At 41.4% G+C, this 18,792-nt stretch overlaps 1 long non-coding RNA gene across 2 annotated transcripts; it reads left to right on the top strand.

The window, feature by feature from the left end:
- Nucleotides 1-560: 560 nt before the first annotated feature.
- LOC133548740 (uncharacterized) lies at nt 561-15,958 on the top strand. 2 transcript variants are annotated; one of them, XR_009805930.1, is made up of 3 exons: nt 561-726; nt 14,517-14,663; nt 15,879-15,958. It is a non-coding gene; the product is annotated as an uncharacterized LOC133548740 (long non-coding RNA). The 2 variants fall into 2 exon arrangements; XR_009805929.1 differs by having other exon boundaries at nt 14,509-14,663.
- The last annotated feature ends 2,834 nt before the right edge of the window (nt 15,959-18,792 follow it).

Genomic DNA, 18,792 nt, shown 5'->3' with positions numbered 1-18,792 from the left:
CAGTTAGCCGAGTCACTGAGCAATCCATGGGGAGGCTCAACTGCAAAGGGAAGTCTCTTCTCAGTATTTGATTGGCAAATGTGAAAAGTCAGCGATTTTGAATAAAAATTATCTAAAACTGGTGAAGTTAAATGGAAAATAACTTTATAAAGTATAATCACTGGATACTTATAACAATTTAATTATTTTTTTTTCTTTTTAAATTTTTTTTCTTTTCATGATGGCAGGCCTCCCCTGACTGCACGTCACTGGAAACATGACACCTTTAGGATTTTACTTCAATCGGTGCCCTGGATTCAGTTGTGCCAAAAACGTAGTGGATTTGGTACCCATCCCAAACCAGGCCACATTCAGCCAGAGTCAATGTCAGCCGTAAAAAAAAGTCTGCTTCTGTTTCTGTTTGCCACTTGAAGCTGCTCCAGCTACTAAAGTTTACACGGGATCATGCATGAACTTCCCTTCTCACACTTGATGAGCGTATTCACAGCCCACAGTGCTGGCTTGTGCACGGCGATCCCGTCCAGACCGCGTAGCCGACACCACGCAGTCGGCCGTGGGCGGGCACGCTGGCCCGCGGCGTGAGGTCGTGACACTTCTCCCGCTCTGTCCTTAGCAGCGAGCGACACGAGGAGGCGAGCTCACGGATCGCCTTTCACGTGGGAATCGCAGCTCGGAGCAATATTGAAAACAAATCCGGCCGGCGAGACTTTGTGGGAACATTCAATTGTGAGTTTTAAAATCCCTTAATGTTTCTTCTAAAGTAAACTGCGAGTCCAAAGTTTATTAGTTCAGACTGCATTTCTGTCCAAAGAGAGGAGCAGCTGTGTTTTTGAGTCCTGCCCACGGGGGTCACGCAATACAGGCCAACTAAAAATAACTTTTTCCCAAAAACTCTTGTTGGAACAATTGATTATTTGACTTCTACAGTTGGTGTGACAGTAGCTTATTAGAGAGGTAATTCCGCATTCGTGCTGACTTTTGGCTAAATATCTTTGACTGCAAAGGTGCGAGCAGCGCTAATCAGTTAGTGAGCTCCTCCTGACGACACGCCTCAAAGACACCGCTCCTATGGAACAGCGGGGGGGCTGCTCGCTGAAGTATTTGCCGGCTTTTTACTCGAGGGGGGGTCTTTGCTGCGTTTTTTTTTTTTGTTCTTTCTCGCATGTCCCATGGGTGTCTTTTCCAGCTGTAATGAGGCCTCCTGGACCAAAAAGCTCCCTTTTTTTTTAAAGCAGCGAGTAATGAGTCCTTGTTGGCAGGGAGAATGAGGATTTGCAGGAAGGGTCAGAGAGAGGAGTTTTATTTTGGGAAACAGTCTTGTTTCACAACCAAAAACAACGCTCAAAGGGAAACACTACAAAGTCCCAGTCCAGGAAACCGATTGTCACGGTCTAACGGCGACGCAACGCCGTCTGATGCGCGCAGGTAGACGTGACAGCTGAGTAAATGCATGTACAGTGAATCCAGAAAGTACTCACATAGCGTCACTTTTTCTACATTTTTCAATATTACTGCCTTTATTCATTTTCATCTTCAAAATTCTACGGACAATATCCCATAATGCCGATCCAACCATCCATTTTCCTATGGCTTGGGTCTTTTGGGGTCGCAGGGGGTGCTGGAGCCTATCTATGCTGCATTCAGGTGGAAGGCGGTATACACCCTGGACAAGTCGCCACCTCATCGCAGGGCCAACACATATAGACAGACAACATTCACACTCACATTCACACACTAGGGCCGATTTAGTGTTGCCAATCAACCTGTCCCCAGGTGCATGTCTTTGGAAGTGGGAAGAAGCCAGAGTACCCAGGGGGAACCCACGCAGTCATGGAAAAACATGCAAACTCCACACAGAAAGATCCCGAGCCTGGAATTGAACCCAGGACTACTCAGGACCTTGGTATTGTGAGGCACATGCACAAGCCCTTGCCACCGTGCAACCCATAATGACTATGTGAAATTATATCCATCCATCCATCCATCCATTTTCTACCGCTTATTCCCTTTAGGGGTCGCGGGGGGCGCTGGCGCCTATCTCAGCTACAATCGGGCAGAAGGCGGGGTAGACCCTGGACAAGTCGCCACCTCATCGCAGGGCCACCACAGATAGACAGACAACATTCACACTCACATTCACACACTAGGGCCAATTTAGTGTTGCCAATCAACCTATCCCCAGGTGCATGTCTTTGGAGGCGGGAAGAAGCCAGAGTACCCAGAGGGAACCCACGCAGTCACGGGAAGAACATGCAAACTCCACACAGAAAGATCCCGAGCTCGGAATTGAACCCAGGACTACTCAGGACCTTGGTATATTGAGGCACATGCACAAACCCTTGTCCCACCGTGCTGCCCTACCCCATAATGACTATGTGAAATCATATATATTTTTTATTTACAAATGTATTACATTTAAAAAAAAAAAACACATACATAACACTTTGCTCAATTACCGCCTCAAGTCTTTTTGAATATGATGACACAAGCTTGGTGTGATGATCCGTTGACCGGATCACACTCTGTTTAGTTTTCGATTTCCTCAGTTCCTGTTTCAGCACCCCTGGGTTTGTGTTTCTTGGCTGTCATAGGTGCTGATTATTTTCAACTGCCTCTGATTAGTGTTCGGGACGCTCACCTGCTCCTGGGCACTAATCTGATAGCTATTTATTCCTGCCTTTCGCCACAATCAGTCTGGCTGTTTTGTTTGCTCCAATGCAACAAAGTTACGTTCCTGTTCATGCTCCTACTCCGTGTTGTGACTAGCATCCTTTTGGCTAATCCTTGTTTTCCGGGCCATGGGCACTGCGCAGCATATTTTTGTCTGCATTTAAGAATTAATCATTCTTCTCACCTGCGAGCTGCTTCCTGATGTTCTTCTGCTTCCTCCGGCATCACAATGTCAGGAAACCGTAACACTTGGCACGCCGATCTATGGGCAGTTTTGCCCAGTCATCTTTGCAGTATCTTTTACGTCAGGTTAGATAGGAAGTGTTGGGTTTCATCCAGGATGTATCCTGTAAATTGCTGCATTCATATTTCCCTCTATCCTGACTATACTGTTAAAAGTCATTTCGGCTTTTGGTCAGAAGGACTATTACTGTTGAGTTGACAGAACAGGTTGCCCATCATAACTAAGTAAGAAGAGTTATGACAACTTAAGTTATAAATAATAACATTATACCGACACAAATTGTCGTATCACGCCCCTTTACCTGGGAGGCATGGCTCAGTGGGTAGAGTGGCTGTCTTATCCCAGCTTGGTCATGCTCATATCGAGGCTGTGGTAATGTATATACTGAATGTGTACATATCAGAACATATAGTGACCGTTTACCATGTTAAGCCAACTTGACTTACAGTTGTACGAACTTGATCAAATATATTGAACCTACTTATTTTAAAGTAATCTCAACAAATATTTTAAGTTCATCTTACATTTTAGACTGAATGTTAAAGGCCTACTGAAACCCACTACTACCGACCACGCAGTTTGATAGTTTATACATCAATGATGAAATATTAACATTGCAAAACATGCCAATACGGCCGATTTAGTTTACTAAATTGCAATTTTAAATTTCCCGCAAAGTATCATGCTAAAACGTTGCGGTATGATGATGCGTGTGCGTGACGTCACGCATTGTAGAGGGCATTTTGTTCCAGCACCGTTCACAGCTATAAGTCGTCTGTTTTTGTTGCATAATTCCACAGTATTATGGACATCTGTGTTGCAGAATCTTTTGCAATTTGTTCAATGAATAATGGAGACATTAAATAAGAAAGCTGTAGGTGGGAAGCGGTGTATTGCGGCCGTCTTTAGCAACACAAACACAGCCAGTATTTCATTTTTTACATTCCTGAAAGATGACTTTCAAGCTTTACTATGGAACAGAGCGGTCAAGCAAACACGGTTGGTTTGGACCTCACACACAAAGTATTATGTGTATGAATTAAAAAAACATTTTACCATTCTATATTCTGAAGGGTATCTAGGCCGTGTGCTACTCCAGCATCACCGTCAGCGTCGGGTTCAAAGCGGTATGGCTCTATCCCTTGTTGCGGTTAGGCCTGGCCGAGTGGTTTTGTCACCCCCACGGCTGCCACGGCGCCTCTCACAGCATCTTCCCAATCTGAATCGCTCCCTCGCTGCCCTCTTGTCCTTTTTTATTTTTATTTTTTATTTTTAGTCCTTCACTCTCACTTTCCTCATCCACAAATCTTTGATCCTCGCTCAAATTAATGGGGAAATCGTCACTTTCTCGGTCCGAATCGCTCTCGCTGCTAGTGGTCATGATTGTAAACAATGTGAGGATTTGAGGAGCTCCACAATCCGTGAGGTCACGCGTACATCGTCTACTACTTCCGGTACAGGCAAGGCTTTTTTATTAGCGACCAAAAGTTGCGAAATTTATCGTCGATGTTCTCTACTAAATCCTTTCAGCAAAAATATGGTCAAGTATGACCCATAGAATGGACCTGCTATCCCCGTTTAAATAAGAAAATCTCATTTCAGTAGGCCTTGAACTCATGTTTTGAAGCGTAATGTTGATAAGTTGCCTCAACTTAAATTAGTCAAAGCAACAAGATGATCCGACTGACTTAAGTCGGGTCAACATTTTTTCTTTTCTAATGTCGTCTCCCATTTCCCATCCCCACAGCATGATGCTGCCACCACCATGCTTTATTGACCTGGTGAGCGGTGCCTGGTGTCTTCCGAACATTCACGCTAAAAAGTTCAATCTTTGTCTCATCAGACCAGAGAATTTTGTTTCTCATGGTCTGTGAGTCTTTCAGGTGTATTTTGGCACTCTACCATACAGGCTTGATTGGTGAATTGCTGTAGGGATGGCTGTCCTACTGGAAGGTTCTCCTCTCTCCACAAAGTTATGCCGTAGCTCCGACAGAGTGACCATCGGGTTCTTGGTCACCTCCCTGACTAGACTAAGGTGAAATCAGCAATGTACAGATAAATCCTGGATGCAAACCAACACTTCATCCAACCTGATAGAGGGAAATATGAATGCAGCAATGTACAGAGACATGCTGGATGAAAACCAACACTTCATTCAACCTAATGGAGGGAACGATGAATGCAGCAAAGTACAGAGACATCCTGGATGAAAACCAACAATTCACCCAACCTGGTGGAGGGAAATATTAATGCAGCAAAGTACAGAGACATCCTGGATGAAAACCAACAATTCATCCAACCTGATAGAGGGAAAGATGAATGCAGCAATGTACAGAAACATCCTGGATGAAAACACTTCCTAACCAACCTGATGGAGCTTAAAAGGTGCTGCAAAGAAGAATGGGCAAAACTGCCCGCAGATAGGTGTGCCAAGTGTGTGGCATCGTATTCAAAAAGACTTGAGGCTGTAATTACTGCCAAAGGTGCATCAACAAAGTATTATGTACAAGGGATTTTTTCTTTTAATACACCTACAAAATAAAAAAATACAAAAATCAATATCAACTGACCAACAAAATACTGACTGAGAAGAGAAGAGGCAAATCTTACAGCTTTATTCCAAAATGGAATAAATTTATTGGTGTCCTCAAAATTCGACCAACAATACCCCAAAATAACAATATGAAAAGTTTTTTTTTTTTTACTTTGGCAAATTTATTAACAATTAAAAACTGACAAACTCACACAAGTCAATGAAAACCAACACGTCCCATCCAACCTGATGGAGCTTGAGAGGTGCTGCAAAGAGTAATGGGTACTACTGCCCAAAGATAGGTGTGGATTTATATATACAAAATGACTTGAGGCTGTAATTGCTGCCAAAGGTGCATCAAAAAAATGTTGAGCAAAGTCTGTGAATACTTATAATATTTATGTTTTTTTTTTTTTTAAATCAATTTGCAAACATTGTCATTATGGGTTATTGTGTGAAACATTAAAAACTAATTAGAATAGCACTGTAACATTACAAAATGTGGAATACTTTCCAGATGCACTGTATGGTGTCCTTGGGTAATAGGCCGATAAATGACAAGGAAAAAAATGGCAGGCGGGAGTGACTTAAGTCGAATATTGGCTAAATATCATGACATGTGCTTGCTAAAAAAAAAGAAGCTATTTCAAAGGGTTTTTATAGGTAATGCATACCAAGTGCAATAAAAGCTACACGGTACCATGAGACCCAATACAAACACTGACATTTACAATTGTCAATGTTAAGCAATCCCATAAAGGATGTGGAACTACATGCATGCTTTAACCTGCAAATAGGTGACTTTGACCCCCAGTAGAGGAGAGTGTAAGCACTAACCTGACCGCTGTGGTGGCAGCCTCACGTCATCCCTTCCAGTAATAGCACCCCGGCTCGCCTGCCGCCGCGACGCATCCCAGCATAATTGGCCCTGACAAGAGGGCAAATCATCAACGCGGGCCTGATAAGCATTACAGCTCCATGACAGGGCGCAGAAGTGTATTAGCAACAGTGTGACATATCGCATTACCGCAGTGAATACAATAAAGGAGATACTAAACATTATGGCAGCTTCAATGACCGTCCATTTCTTCCCTCTTCTGCCTGGCTATCACGCTCTAGTTTCCATCGCTAATTCGTGGCACGGATTTGTGTCACCTTAAAGCTCTAAATGGGTATTACAGCGTACATGAGGGTGATACCGTAGATAAGCAATTAATTCATCAACCTTTAAGCCATTTGTTTTGTCACACTTTCCATTTTACTTGACTAGTGCAAGGAACATACATTTGGCACGTTTTTAAATGACACTAATCTCTACACCAGGGGTGTCAAACGTAAGGGCCACAAGACGAGTTTGCTATGTATAAAAAGGAGCTGCAATTGTTTTAATGAAAACAACTGCTGTTCTAAATGTGTCGCAAAAGCAATTCGAGTGAAACCAATGTCACACATGACACCGTTTTAAAGATGTTGTGTCAGCTGACTTTGAGCGCGACTCCAATAAGCGCAGGTGCAAACACTCAGCTGCTCCTGTTTTGGCTGGGAACAGATCTCCCGTCCAAAGGCAAAACCCAGTAACTCAATTTTGGTCAAAACTGAGCTGATGATAATTTTGGAGTTCCCAGGTGATATGCTTTACATTAGTGTATGCGATATTGTAATTTGTTCTGTAAGTAAGCTGTTACGCGCATGGCAGGACCTAGCAACTAGCACATAACCGCGTAGATACAACAGAAAAACCTAGTATCTCAAGGGACCAATCGGAGCTTCTTTGTCAGTCGCCTAGTTGTCTTTCATGAGACATTTGCACGAATGGGGGCCGATGGTCAACCTGATTATGTGATATTATGGCACGAGGGGATATTTGGAAGATTGGCCCAGGACGTTGCAAGCACCTTCATTAAATGTATTGTTCTTGATTCTTTCCCTTGCATACTCTTTGGGCAGATAACTGTGGATGTCAAAATAAAAACTGGACGCCGTACACGGCTCTTGCCCAATGTGCAAACGCAGAATGGGGCCCACCCGAGATTGTGATAAAATATCTGGAGAAAGGGCACACGTTCATGAGAGCAGATTCAATCTATGGCTCAATCGGCAAGAAAATGAAAGCTCAATAAAACATCTATACGTTTGATGACTTTGTAAATATTTGTAAGACAGCATCAAGATAGATTGGTTTTCCTTTGTTTTCTCAAAATCAGCTAGAAGTGAGTTACTAGGTTTTGCCTTGGGACGGGAGAGATGCAGTATGGATGCACAATACCTTCTCGCAGATAAAATGATAGAAATTATAAGATGCAAAAGACTTAAATCAACATGATAATCATCTTTGTCGTTAGAGTTCCATGCAGTGCTCGCAATGGGTTGACGGCACGAGGCGCACCCTGAACTCCATTGTAAAAATGTGCGTTTCTACATTTGTTGTATTTTATTTTATGCTATAATCTAACATGTTCACATTGGTCAAGTTTATAGTTATATTGCTTTGATTTCGGCTATGGTGTCATTTTGATGATTGCTTTGTTTATATTACAAGTTTAATATTTGAAAAATGCTGCGATGAGGTGGCGACTTGTCCAGGCTGTACACCACCTTCCGCCCGATTGTAGCTGAGATAGGCACCAGCACCCCCTGCGACAGCAAAGGGAATAAGCGATAGAAAATGGATGGATGGAATATTTGAAAAATAATAAATTAATGTGTTGTGTCAGTTGCGGATGTCACCAATGCGTCGGTTTTCGGAAAAACTTGGTTGCTTTTCCATGGTAAACTCCCTACATGTGAATGCTGAACAGAAAGTGCTCAAAGTTTAATGGCTTTTTATGTACACTAAGACAAAGTCTAAGTTCTTTGTGTTCTTCATGGTGTTTTTGAAAATGCACCATTTTTTCCCCTCAGGATTTTGAACTAACTTGAAGTGTTTTGCAAGAGGAAGATTTGTAATGTGTACATTTTCAGAATATGCCTGTTCTAGTTTCGCTAAAGTAAAACGAAAAAAAAAAATCAGAAGTTGTCTTTATTTTTAAGTGATGATGCCATGATTTTACCAGTTCTGCCCACGTGGAAATATATTTTCTTCCCTGTGGCTCCTGAGCTAAAATTAATTTGACACCCTTGCTCTACGCCATTATCACCTTTTAGTCTGGACCTCGGTTTTAAGGTCACAACTTGGTTCATTTTCATAGCAGTATTTTGTATGTTTTCTTTTGGGATCCTTCCTTTTAGGAGGGAAGATCTTTTTATTCTAAGGCTGTCAAAAATAATAAAAGCTCACTAGAATTTGAAGTTTAACAATTTATTCGACAAAAAAGAATGATGTACAAACAATAGCAATACCAGCACACTGAGGGAGAGCCAAGCTATCTAAAGATTGGACCAATCTCTAAAATGGTTGCCCGTCCTTCATGCTTTTGTCCATTTTGCCTTGGAAAGAACCAAAACAGAAAATGAACTTGAGGTGTATGCCTAGCGCAAACACATTTTTCTCCACTATCCCACCAGGCTGGTACTTCATGACACCATTAATCCAGTGAAAATAATATATGTGTGTGTGGGAGTGCATTGATAACAAAACAGGGTGATTTTATCATGTGAGTATCTCTTTTTTGCAGTTTGAAGTCTGAAATCAGTCATTTTTAAGGTGTTCTTTTTCTGCCAAAAGGAGGAAAAATATTCTTCTAACAAAGGCGGAGAGTTCCCAAACAGGAGTCGTTAACAATGGAAGCATTACAAAAATAACGAAATAAAGAAAAGCATTATGGCAATTTAAAAAATATGCTAAAATCATGGCTGCTTGAGAATCAAAGTTGTGTACATAATCACTGATGGATTTTATTTTCTGCAGCTTTGTGCTACCTACCTGTCTGCTGCCAGTGTAACTAGAGTACGGTCTGCCTGTTTGTAATTTTTTGTATTGCTTTTGAAGCGCAAGTGCAGTGCGTGTGCTGAATGCTGCTCTAAGTGCGTGCGAGATATAAATGATTTTTTTTTACTGTTTTAAGTAGGCTATTAATGATTGTTGTGGTTCTTATTGGATTGTATTCTCCGGACTATAAGGCGTACTTAAAATCATTTTTTTTCCCAAAAATCGACAGTGCGCCCATAACCCGGTGCGCCTAATGTACGGCATAATTCTGGTTGTGCTTACCGACCTCGAAGCTATTTTATTTGGTACATGGTGTAATGATAAGTGTGACCAGTAGATGGCAGTCACACAGAAGAGATACGTATAAACCTCAAGATGACGCCAAAACACCAAAACTTTAAATTTTCCATTGAGAATGTAGAAAATTACACACGGGGCTCAAAAATTTCTCAAAATGTTTTTAGTACCACTTCGGTAAGCTCTGAAGCCGCACCGTTTAAAGTATTGTCAGCGCATTAAACATACGAATATCATTATGGTGCGTGTTTAAGGACCCTTTATGCAAAACCAACTGTTCTTACTTTCTGGTACCTGCTGATCTGTATTTGGGTTCTGCATAAGTACTAAAAATTTGAGCGCTTCGGCCATTGTAGTCTTTGCAGATACCGTAGTTGATAAGCTTCTTCTTTTCCTCTACCTTCTTGTTATGGGGCATTCATCTTCCACTGTTGCCAAAATCATTTTGTGGCACCCCCCACAGTTCATCTGGAGTAGGTACCTTCTGGACATAAACGTCGGAAAACTTCGGGCCATGTATGCTTCTTACATTGCCCCCTTTTGACGAGGCTCGTTGACCCGCCATTAGGTATATCCATGGATCTCTTCCAGATCCATGGCAGGGAGTCATTCAGCCAGGCCTCAATGTACACTTCGCCAAGATCATATTGTCCCCCGGCGAAGGGCACTATGTATGATTCAGCTAAGCCAAAGCTGCGACGACTGGTTGCTCTTCTTTGACACGGCTCAGAACCAGAAATTGTTCTTTCTCACATCTGTACGGACCCAAGTTCCAAAAGCATAGGTCCAGCTTGAATATATTCTCTTTCATGCAGGTGACCGCTTTCTTCTGGGTGAGGTCCACTGTCGGAGGGTCCTCATCCTCCTGTGGTGGTTCAGACGGTTGCACTGTTGTCTGGTTCACCCCCTGGATGTAGGCCGTAGCTTGTTTTTTTGTCACCGGTTCTGTGCAGCTAAAATTCATGTGGCCCAGGAACTCCCTTGGTTCCCGGATCCGCTGAGGGCATCGGTGACGAAGATGTGGAGCTGGGAGCACTACCTCGTCCTCCCACTACGTCAGGTTGCGAAGGGTGACACAGGCTTGGGAGTAGAACGCTGCGGCCCTCCCCCACTCGTCTGGATCCAGTTGACTTTTACTGCCCTCGTTTCTAGCTGCACAGGCTCCAGCGTAGACACTAAGAACTTGCCTTCGAAAAATCTCGATCCCCTCAACTATGCCATGGTTGTTGGGGGCGTGATTGTCAAAGTTTAGGTTCAAAAAGTGTTTTTGGAACACCGATAGGTTAATATCTAGCGCCTGTCCTTGGTCATTGGTGAAAAAGTCGGTGTAATTATCAAGAGCGGACACTTCTCGCTTTGCCTTCCAGCACGTCTGGTTCAGAAATTGTGTTGTGAAATGCCCAATGTGCAAATGCTATCGTTCCCAAAGAACGTCCCCAGCAAGGTAGCAAATGCTTAATACTAGCAGTGCTGACAGTAACCCGAGCAATACTTTAGTTGTCGTGCCCGGTGGCTGGTAAGACTTTTTCCTTCAAGGCATGATGATTATTATATGTAAATCTAATCTCAGGACTTAATTTTGTGTTAGGGATATCCCTTACTCCTCCCCCTTCTCTTCCTGGAAGGAAGGGACTCTAGCCAATACTAAAAGCTGGGACACCAAAAATAAAGCGAAAAAAATAAACAAACAAAAATGGATAAGTTGTCAGAAGAATGTGTCAAGGAACTACAACTAAACAAAACGTCTGTAGCCCATACTAAGAGCTGGGACACTAAACATAAAGTGAAAATAATAAACAAACAAAAAGGGATAAGTTTTAGGAAGAACGTGTCAAGGATCTACAACAAAAAGAAAAGGTCTTTTGTTCAAAAAGCAAAAGTATGAAAAAAAGAAATGAAATAAGGTAACAGCGAGTCGGGTCCCCGGGAATTTACTTCCGAGGGAACTCGGTCGCAAATTTTCCTACCCTCAGGCAGTTCAGCAGGCGGGCGACCCCGGAGACACGGTGTGACGGTGGCTCCACCGGTGTCGGGCTGTCAGGCTCCGGGGCTGGCGCTTCGGCCATTGTAGTCTTTGCAGATACCGTAGTTGATAAGCTTCTTCTTTTCCTCTACCTTCTTGTTATGGGGCATTCATCTTCCACTGTTGCCAAAATCGTTTTGTGGCACCCCCCACAGTTCATCTGGAGTAGGCACCTTCTGGACATAAACGTCGGAAAACTTCGGGCCATGTATGCTTCTTACATTGCCCCCTTTTGATGAGGCTCGTTGACCCGCCATTAGGTATATCCATGGATCTCTTCCAGATCCATGGCAGGGAGTCATTCAGCCAGGCCTCAATGTACACTTCGCCAAGATCATATTGTCCCCCGGCGAAGGGCACTACGTATGATTCAGCTAAGCCAAAGCTGCGACGGCTGGTTGCTCTTCTTTGACACGGCTCAGAACCAGAAATTGTTCTTTCTCACATCTGTACGGACCCAAGTTCCAAAAGCATAGGTCCAGCTTGAATATATTCTCTTTCATGCAGGTGACCGCTTTCTTGAAATGAAATTGTTCTTTCTCACATCTGTACGGACCCAAGATGCCCTCCCTGGTGATGTCGAATTCCAAGAGAGTAGAAGCCTTGGTATAAGTAGACGCCTTGGATGTTTTTTCACGGGACACATTTCCGGCACTGTTGTTGCACTCGTGGGCCACGGATGAGAAGATGCTGCCCCGTTTTTGATTTAAGTAAAGTCTGAATGTCATTAAAACAGTTAGCTCCATCATTTGACACTTCTTCCAATCTCGTCCTTGCACGCTACACCGCTACAACAAAGATGACTGGGAGAAGACGCTGCCGAAGGTAAGCCATGTAAATAAGACCGCCCACAAAACGGCGAATCCTGAAGCGACTGTCAGAAAGGGACTTGAAGATGGTCTGTAAAACATCATCCATGCAACATTTTGACCAAAGAACCACCATTACATGTTATGTAGACCGCGAGATTGTTTTACATTTAGAAAAAAAATCATAATGTGACCCCTTTAATGCACCCCAAAATCCGGTGCACCTTTTGTATGAAAATAGACCTGCATAGACCTGCTCATCGGCAGTGCGCTTTATAATCCGGTGCGCCCTATGGTCCGAAAAATATGGATGTTGTTTGCTGGTGGCAAGCTACATCTTGTCCATGTTAATCAACACCAATGTTGATGAACATGCGTTGTACATGTCCAAATAAACAAATAAGAATACAATAAAATAAAGATGGTTTTCAAGATGTGTTTTTCTTACCTATGGGCTGCACTGTATTTCCAACGTTGAGTTGAGTTGAGGTGAGTTTGAGTGTATATTCGACCCTGCAAGCATACAACATGGTACATCACCATTTCCAGTTTCTCTTTTCAACATGTTCAAAAAGGAGTAAGAAGAAGCAGAGGTTATTCAATCCTACCCCTTTTCTTTCACATAAGAGTTGCTAAAGATTTTGTTCACTTCCTGTTTTAAATGTATTCACAATATACTCCACAAGCAATCACAATAAAAATAAATACATTCATAATTATTGGTGAAGTAAGTTATATTTCATATGATGATAAGAGTAAGATTATTTTGAGAACAAAATGATGGATGGATGAAATCAATTCAGAATGTTTATCATGGTTTTTCTTCTTTGTACTTTGTAAACACTTTAAGTTTGAAGAGTTTCTTGAAGTGGATCATATTAGTACATTGTTTGATTTCTTTGCTTAATCCATTCCATTATTTAATTCCACATAGATATACTGAGGGTCTTAAGTGTTTTACACTCCCTCTTCCTCACTATATGTGCTCCATGTGGGAACTCGGTACACCTCTGCACAGAACCAAGTGTTCCAAGACTAAAACAATCTGATTAGGAATACATAAACTGTAACAACACTCCTACTATGCTCAAAAGTGCATTCAAACATGATTTCCCTTCATTATGGGTGTTTTTATCAGTGAATTTTGTTTATTTAAAAAAAAAAAATCTGCTGGATGGATCTTTATGATGTATTGTAGATGAAGGGAAAAAGGGATATGGAGTATTTAGTAAGCAATGTTATGTATGAAAAACATTGACTTAATGTGTCTTTAAGTTTTCACCCATTAGGTCTTGGACACATTTTACACATGTCTACCTTGTGTGCTATTGTGTGCTTGGCTGTTGAGTAGCTGCTCAATCCTAGTAGCCTGCAGCCACCCACGTTTTGCTTTCGTAAATTCACTAAAATACAAGAAAGACCAACCTTGTGTGCCGACTGCGGAACATTCAGATGTTTGTCCGACTTTGCACAAGCGAACATGCTGCAGCACTGCTTGTATCGCTGTGATATCAGACGATACAAGCCAATATAATCCGATTCTTCTAATTTGCTGATATTGGACCCATATAAATATTGGATCGGGACACTCCTATTTATAGGCCTACTGAAATGAGATTTTCTTATTTAAACAGGAATAGCAGATCCATTCTATGTGTTATACTTGATCATTTCAAGATATTGCCATATTTTTGCTGAAAGGATTTAGTAAAGAACATCCACGATAAAGTTCGCAACTTTTGGTCGCTAATAAAAAAGCCTTGCCTGTACCGGAAGTCGCAGACGATGACGTCACCCATGTGAGGGTTCCTCACATCCTCACATTGTTTGTAATGGGAGCCTCCAACAAAAAGAGCTATTCGGACCGAGTAAACGACAATTTCCCCATTAATTTGAGCGAGGATGAAAGATTTGTGGCTGAGGATATTGATAGCGAAGGACTAAACAGAAATAAAAAAAATAAAACATAAAAAAGGCGAATGCATTGTGTGCGATTCAGATGTTTTTAGACACATTTACTTGGATAATTCTGGAAGATCCCTTATCTGTTTGTTGTTTTAATAGTCTTTTAGTTTGTAGATTGTAAAGACATACCTCGATGTCGGATGGCTGCAGGGAACACGCGGTGTCTCAGAGAGCAGCCGAGGAGCCAAGCTCACAGCTGCCTTTTTTGACATGACAGCTGCTGCAGGATGACGAATAATCCATTGATGTCTCCGGTAAGATATATACCACAATTTCCCTTCCCAAAAACGTGCTGGTTGACGTAAAGAAAACATGTTCGCTTGATTGCACCGCTTCACAACAAACAAAGAAACACCGGCTGTGTCTCGGTGCTAAAGACAGCTGCAATCCACTGCTTTCCACCAACTTCATTGTTCTTTATAGTCTCCATTATTAATTGAACAAATTGCAAAATATTCAGCAGCACAGAATACTAATTACGCCATGAACAGAGACAACTTTTAGCCGTGTTTGGTGCAGCGCTAATATTTCCTTACAGTCCGTGACGTCACGCGTACGCGTCTTCATTCCGCGACGTTTTCAACAAGAAACTCGCGGGAAATTTAAAATTGCAATTTAGTAAACTAAAAAGGCCTTATTGGCATGAGTTGCAATGTTAATATTTCATCATTGATACATAAACTATCAGACTGCTTGGTCGGTAGTAGTGGGTTTCAGTAAGCCTTTAACATAGAACTAAAAGTGAAGAAAAAAAAAGTAATGAAAGATTTGTTTTTCTTTTGTAGCGTTGACAGCACTATAATTATACTGTATACGCTGTTTGAGGGCAACCATAACTCTGATGTAACGCATGATATGAATATTTTATTTCAAATTCTAAAATAGTCATCAACATGTGGTCTATTGCTTTTCATTCATCCATACAACTTATATGGAAGTAGTCATAGCATACAGTAAGTCAACAATAACTTACTGTAGAATGTAGCTAAGAACATATAGTATATGGTACAGTACTGTAGCAAAGTACTGTATGGATTAGGTGTTTCGGACATGCTTCACAAGTAGTGCTTCTCAATTATTTTCTGGAATGCCGCCCTTCGGAAAAAACAAATGTTTTCGCCCCTCCTCCACACGTTCTATTAAACCGTTATAAGTACAACGCTGCAAAACGTTGTACCCTTATTAACAATATAGAAACATATAGTAAATTTGGATCAACTTACAACAAATAATAACATAAATGTGGAGGGGGCGTGGCCTGCGGGCCTGCCGCAGAACAGGGTGTGCAAGGACCTGCCTAAAATACAGCGCCATGTGAGTAGATGGCCCAGGTGGCCCTTGTTTTTTAAAAAAGTTATAAAGTTAAAGTACCAATGATTGTTAAACACACACTAGGTGTGGCAAAATTATTCTCTGCATTTAACCCATCACCCTTGATCACCCCAATCACCTGTTACCTATATTAGCAGCAGCCGGGACAAGACACGGGTTGTTGGAGTTGAGAGCTGGAGAGAGAGCGAGAGTGAGACGCCTAAAAGAGAGCAGACTGTTGTAATAAAAATATCTTATTCAAACTGTCTACCGGGCTCATGGAGGATCTTTCGGGCTCAGGACAACCCTCACGGCAAAATTAATTACATTGTTTTTTGGCCTTGAACCGAAAAGATTTAGAGTGAATACATTTGCCCAAAATATTAAAAAAAAGAATAATTATTTATACTATAATTTTCTTTGACCATTTAATACTGACACATATAATTATTAAACTCAATAGATCAGGGATGTCAAACTTGTTTTCATTGAGGGCCACATCGCAGTTATTAGAGGACTGCTTGTAACAGTGAATAATGTAGTGAAGTGAAGTGAATTATATTTATATAGCGCTTTTCTCTAGTGACCCAAAGCACTTTTACATAGTGAAACGGTGAAACCCAATATCTAAGTTACATTTAAACCAGTCTGGGTGGCACTGGGAGCAGGTGGGTAAAGTGTCTTGCCCAAAGACACAAAGGCAGTGACTCGGGTGGCGGAAGTGGGGATCGAACCTGGAACCCCCAAGTTGCTGGCACAGCCACTCTACCAACCGAGCTATACCGCCCAAATGTATGAATTTGCCTCCGGATTTCATTATTAATCAAATAAGTTGTTTTAAGTAAACTGTTGATTTTACATTAAAACTTTACATTTAAAAAAAAAATACTGTAAAATAGTTTTTTTTATTTGTTTTACAACATGTTACGGTAAATGGAAAAACAGTGCAACTGTTTTTTGGTGGGGGTTTTACAGGAAAAGCTTGCAGCTTTGTTGCTAGATTTTTTCTATTAAATGTACATTGCTTTTTAGAACATCATATTTGTATTGGATAAACAGTAATTAGTCATTTTTTTATTCCAGCAACTTAGCTGCCAGTTTTTGTACCGTGAAAAAAATTAAATAAAATATATTTTTCCATTTACTGGCAGCTCAGTCAACAGAATTTTTGGGCAAAAAAAAAAAAAAACAGCAGTATTTTTTTTTTTCAATTTACAGTAATATGCTGCAAAGAACAATGCCAAATGTATTGTCATTTTTATAAAATGTATTGGTAGTTTGCTGTAAAGTTAAATGCTTTTATTTAGACAAAACATGTTTGGAAAGTACTATAAAAAGTAATATACTTTAATATTTGTTGCAATATTGGTTACTATTAAAGTATAAAAGCTATGCAATTTCAAGCAGTACATATATTTTTTTCTGTCAAAATGAAAAAATCCCTTACATTTAGTGAAAAAATGTTAAGTACTTTATTGACACATATCATTTGCAGGTGTCTGCGGGCCAGATAGAATAATCTCACGGGCCAGATCTGGCCCCTGGGCATTGAGTTTGACACCTGTGCAATAGATAATGATACAATGACACGTTAACATGTACCACTAGTGGTACACAGGCTTTATCTTGTGGTACAACAACTAATCACTTAATTAAGTCTTGTAGTGATGTGACTCAAGCTGTTATCGAATGTTTATCAGCCTTCAATGGAAGTCATTGAAATCAGACTACTGTACGCCGTAGTCAACGCCAAAATAAACAATTAATAAACAAACAGAATCGTTCATATCTGACATTTCTATCACTCAACACCTGTGTTCATCACATTCTCCGCTTATGTACCACCTTTCCCAGCCTCCTAGCCAATCAACAAACAATGGCGGAGAAATCTGCATTTAACAATGAAAAATTTAAATAAATGTATTTTGATATCTATTTTAGTACAATATTTAACCTTAGTGTCATTTGATCCATTACAGTGTTTTATTTTCCAATGTCACGGTCCAAACTGTGTGTTATTGTGGCCAAAAATATTAATCAGAATCAGAATCAAATTCAGACATACTTTATTAATCCCCGACGGGAAATTATAATTTTCAGCACAATTCCATTCAAGGTCAGACAAACATTACAGGGAGACAGAACAGGATTGCTGACGGGTCTGCCAACTTCCGGCGCCCCTTACAAAAAAGGTGAGATACAGGTAAACAAGTAGGGGGGAATGGGAGAAGAAAAATAAAAGATTAAAATAAAATATTTAATAAAATAAAATAAAATAAAAAAATCGGTATAAGCCTGGGCCCCTGGAGAGGGGGTCCAGACTGATACCAAGGGAAAAAAAAAACAACTCATAGCCATCATACACATCCCTCTTACATGTGTGCAAGAGGGTACCATCAAACATCATAGAACTCAAAGGACATTAAAGACATTAAAGTAGCGGAGCTGATGCAACCAGACACTTTTACATACAGCTATGAATAAAAAGTAAAAGAAACATGTACACTGTGTGGCCTTTGCGGTGTTCCACGCCATTGTCTGCTGGGGTGGACGGAGCATGGCCAGAGGCAGGAGCAGACCCAACAAAGCAACCAAGAGAGCCGACTCCACTTTCGGCCGCCAACCAACTCTCGGCCAGTGTCCAGTCCGCATGGATGAGCGAGGATACGTCCAAGAAGACTGAGGTGTCCGATACCTTCTCATTCAGCCAAGACACTGTGAAGCTTGTCCGTCCCGACGCTCAGTGCCAGATCCGCAGCCCTGTCTCTTCACCCGCATCTCCTCCAGTCTCTCCAAACTGACTCGAATGTGGCAGAGACCCAGCAGCTGGTCTCCATAGCCAAAAGGCTCCCGGAAGGCAGATCCAGAGGTCTACAACAAAGCACCGCAGAGGTTAAAGGGGAACATTATCACCAGACCTATGTAAGCGTCAATATATACCTTGATGGTGCAGAAAAAAGACCATATGTTTTTTTAACCGATTTCCGAACTCTAAATGGGTGAATTTTGGCGAATTAAACGCCTTTCTGTTTATCGCTCTGGAGGCGATGATGTCAGAATATGATGTCGCCA

Source organism: Nerophis ophidion, linkage group LG03, assembly GCF_033978795.1.
Source record: "Nerophis ophidion isolate RoL-2023_Sa linkage group LG03, RoL_Noph_v1.0, whole genome shotgun sequence".
In the NCBI taxonomy this organism is placed as follows: domain Eukaryota; kingdom Metazoa; phylum Chordata; class Actinopteri; order Syngnathiformes; family Syngnathidae; genus Nerophis; species Nerophis ophidion.
Note: the sequence above shows the minus strand (reverse complement) of the source record. Positions and strands in the feature narration are given on the sequence as shown.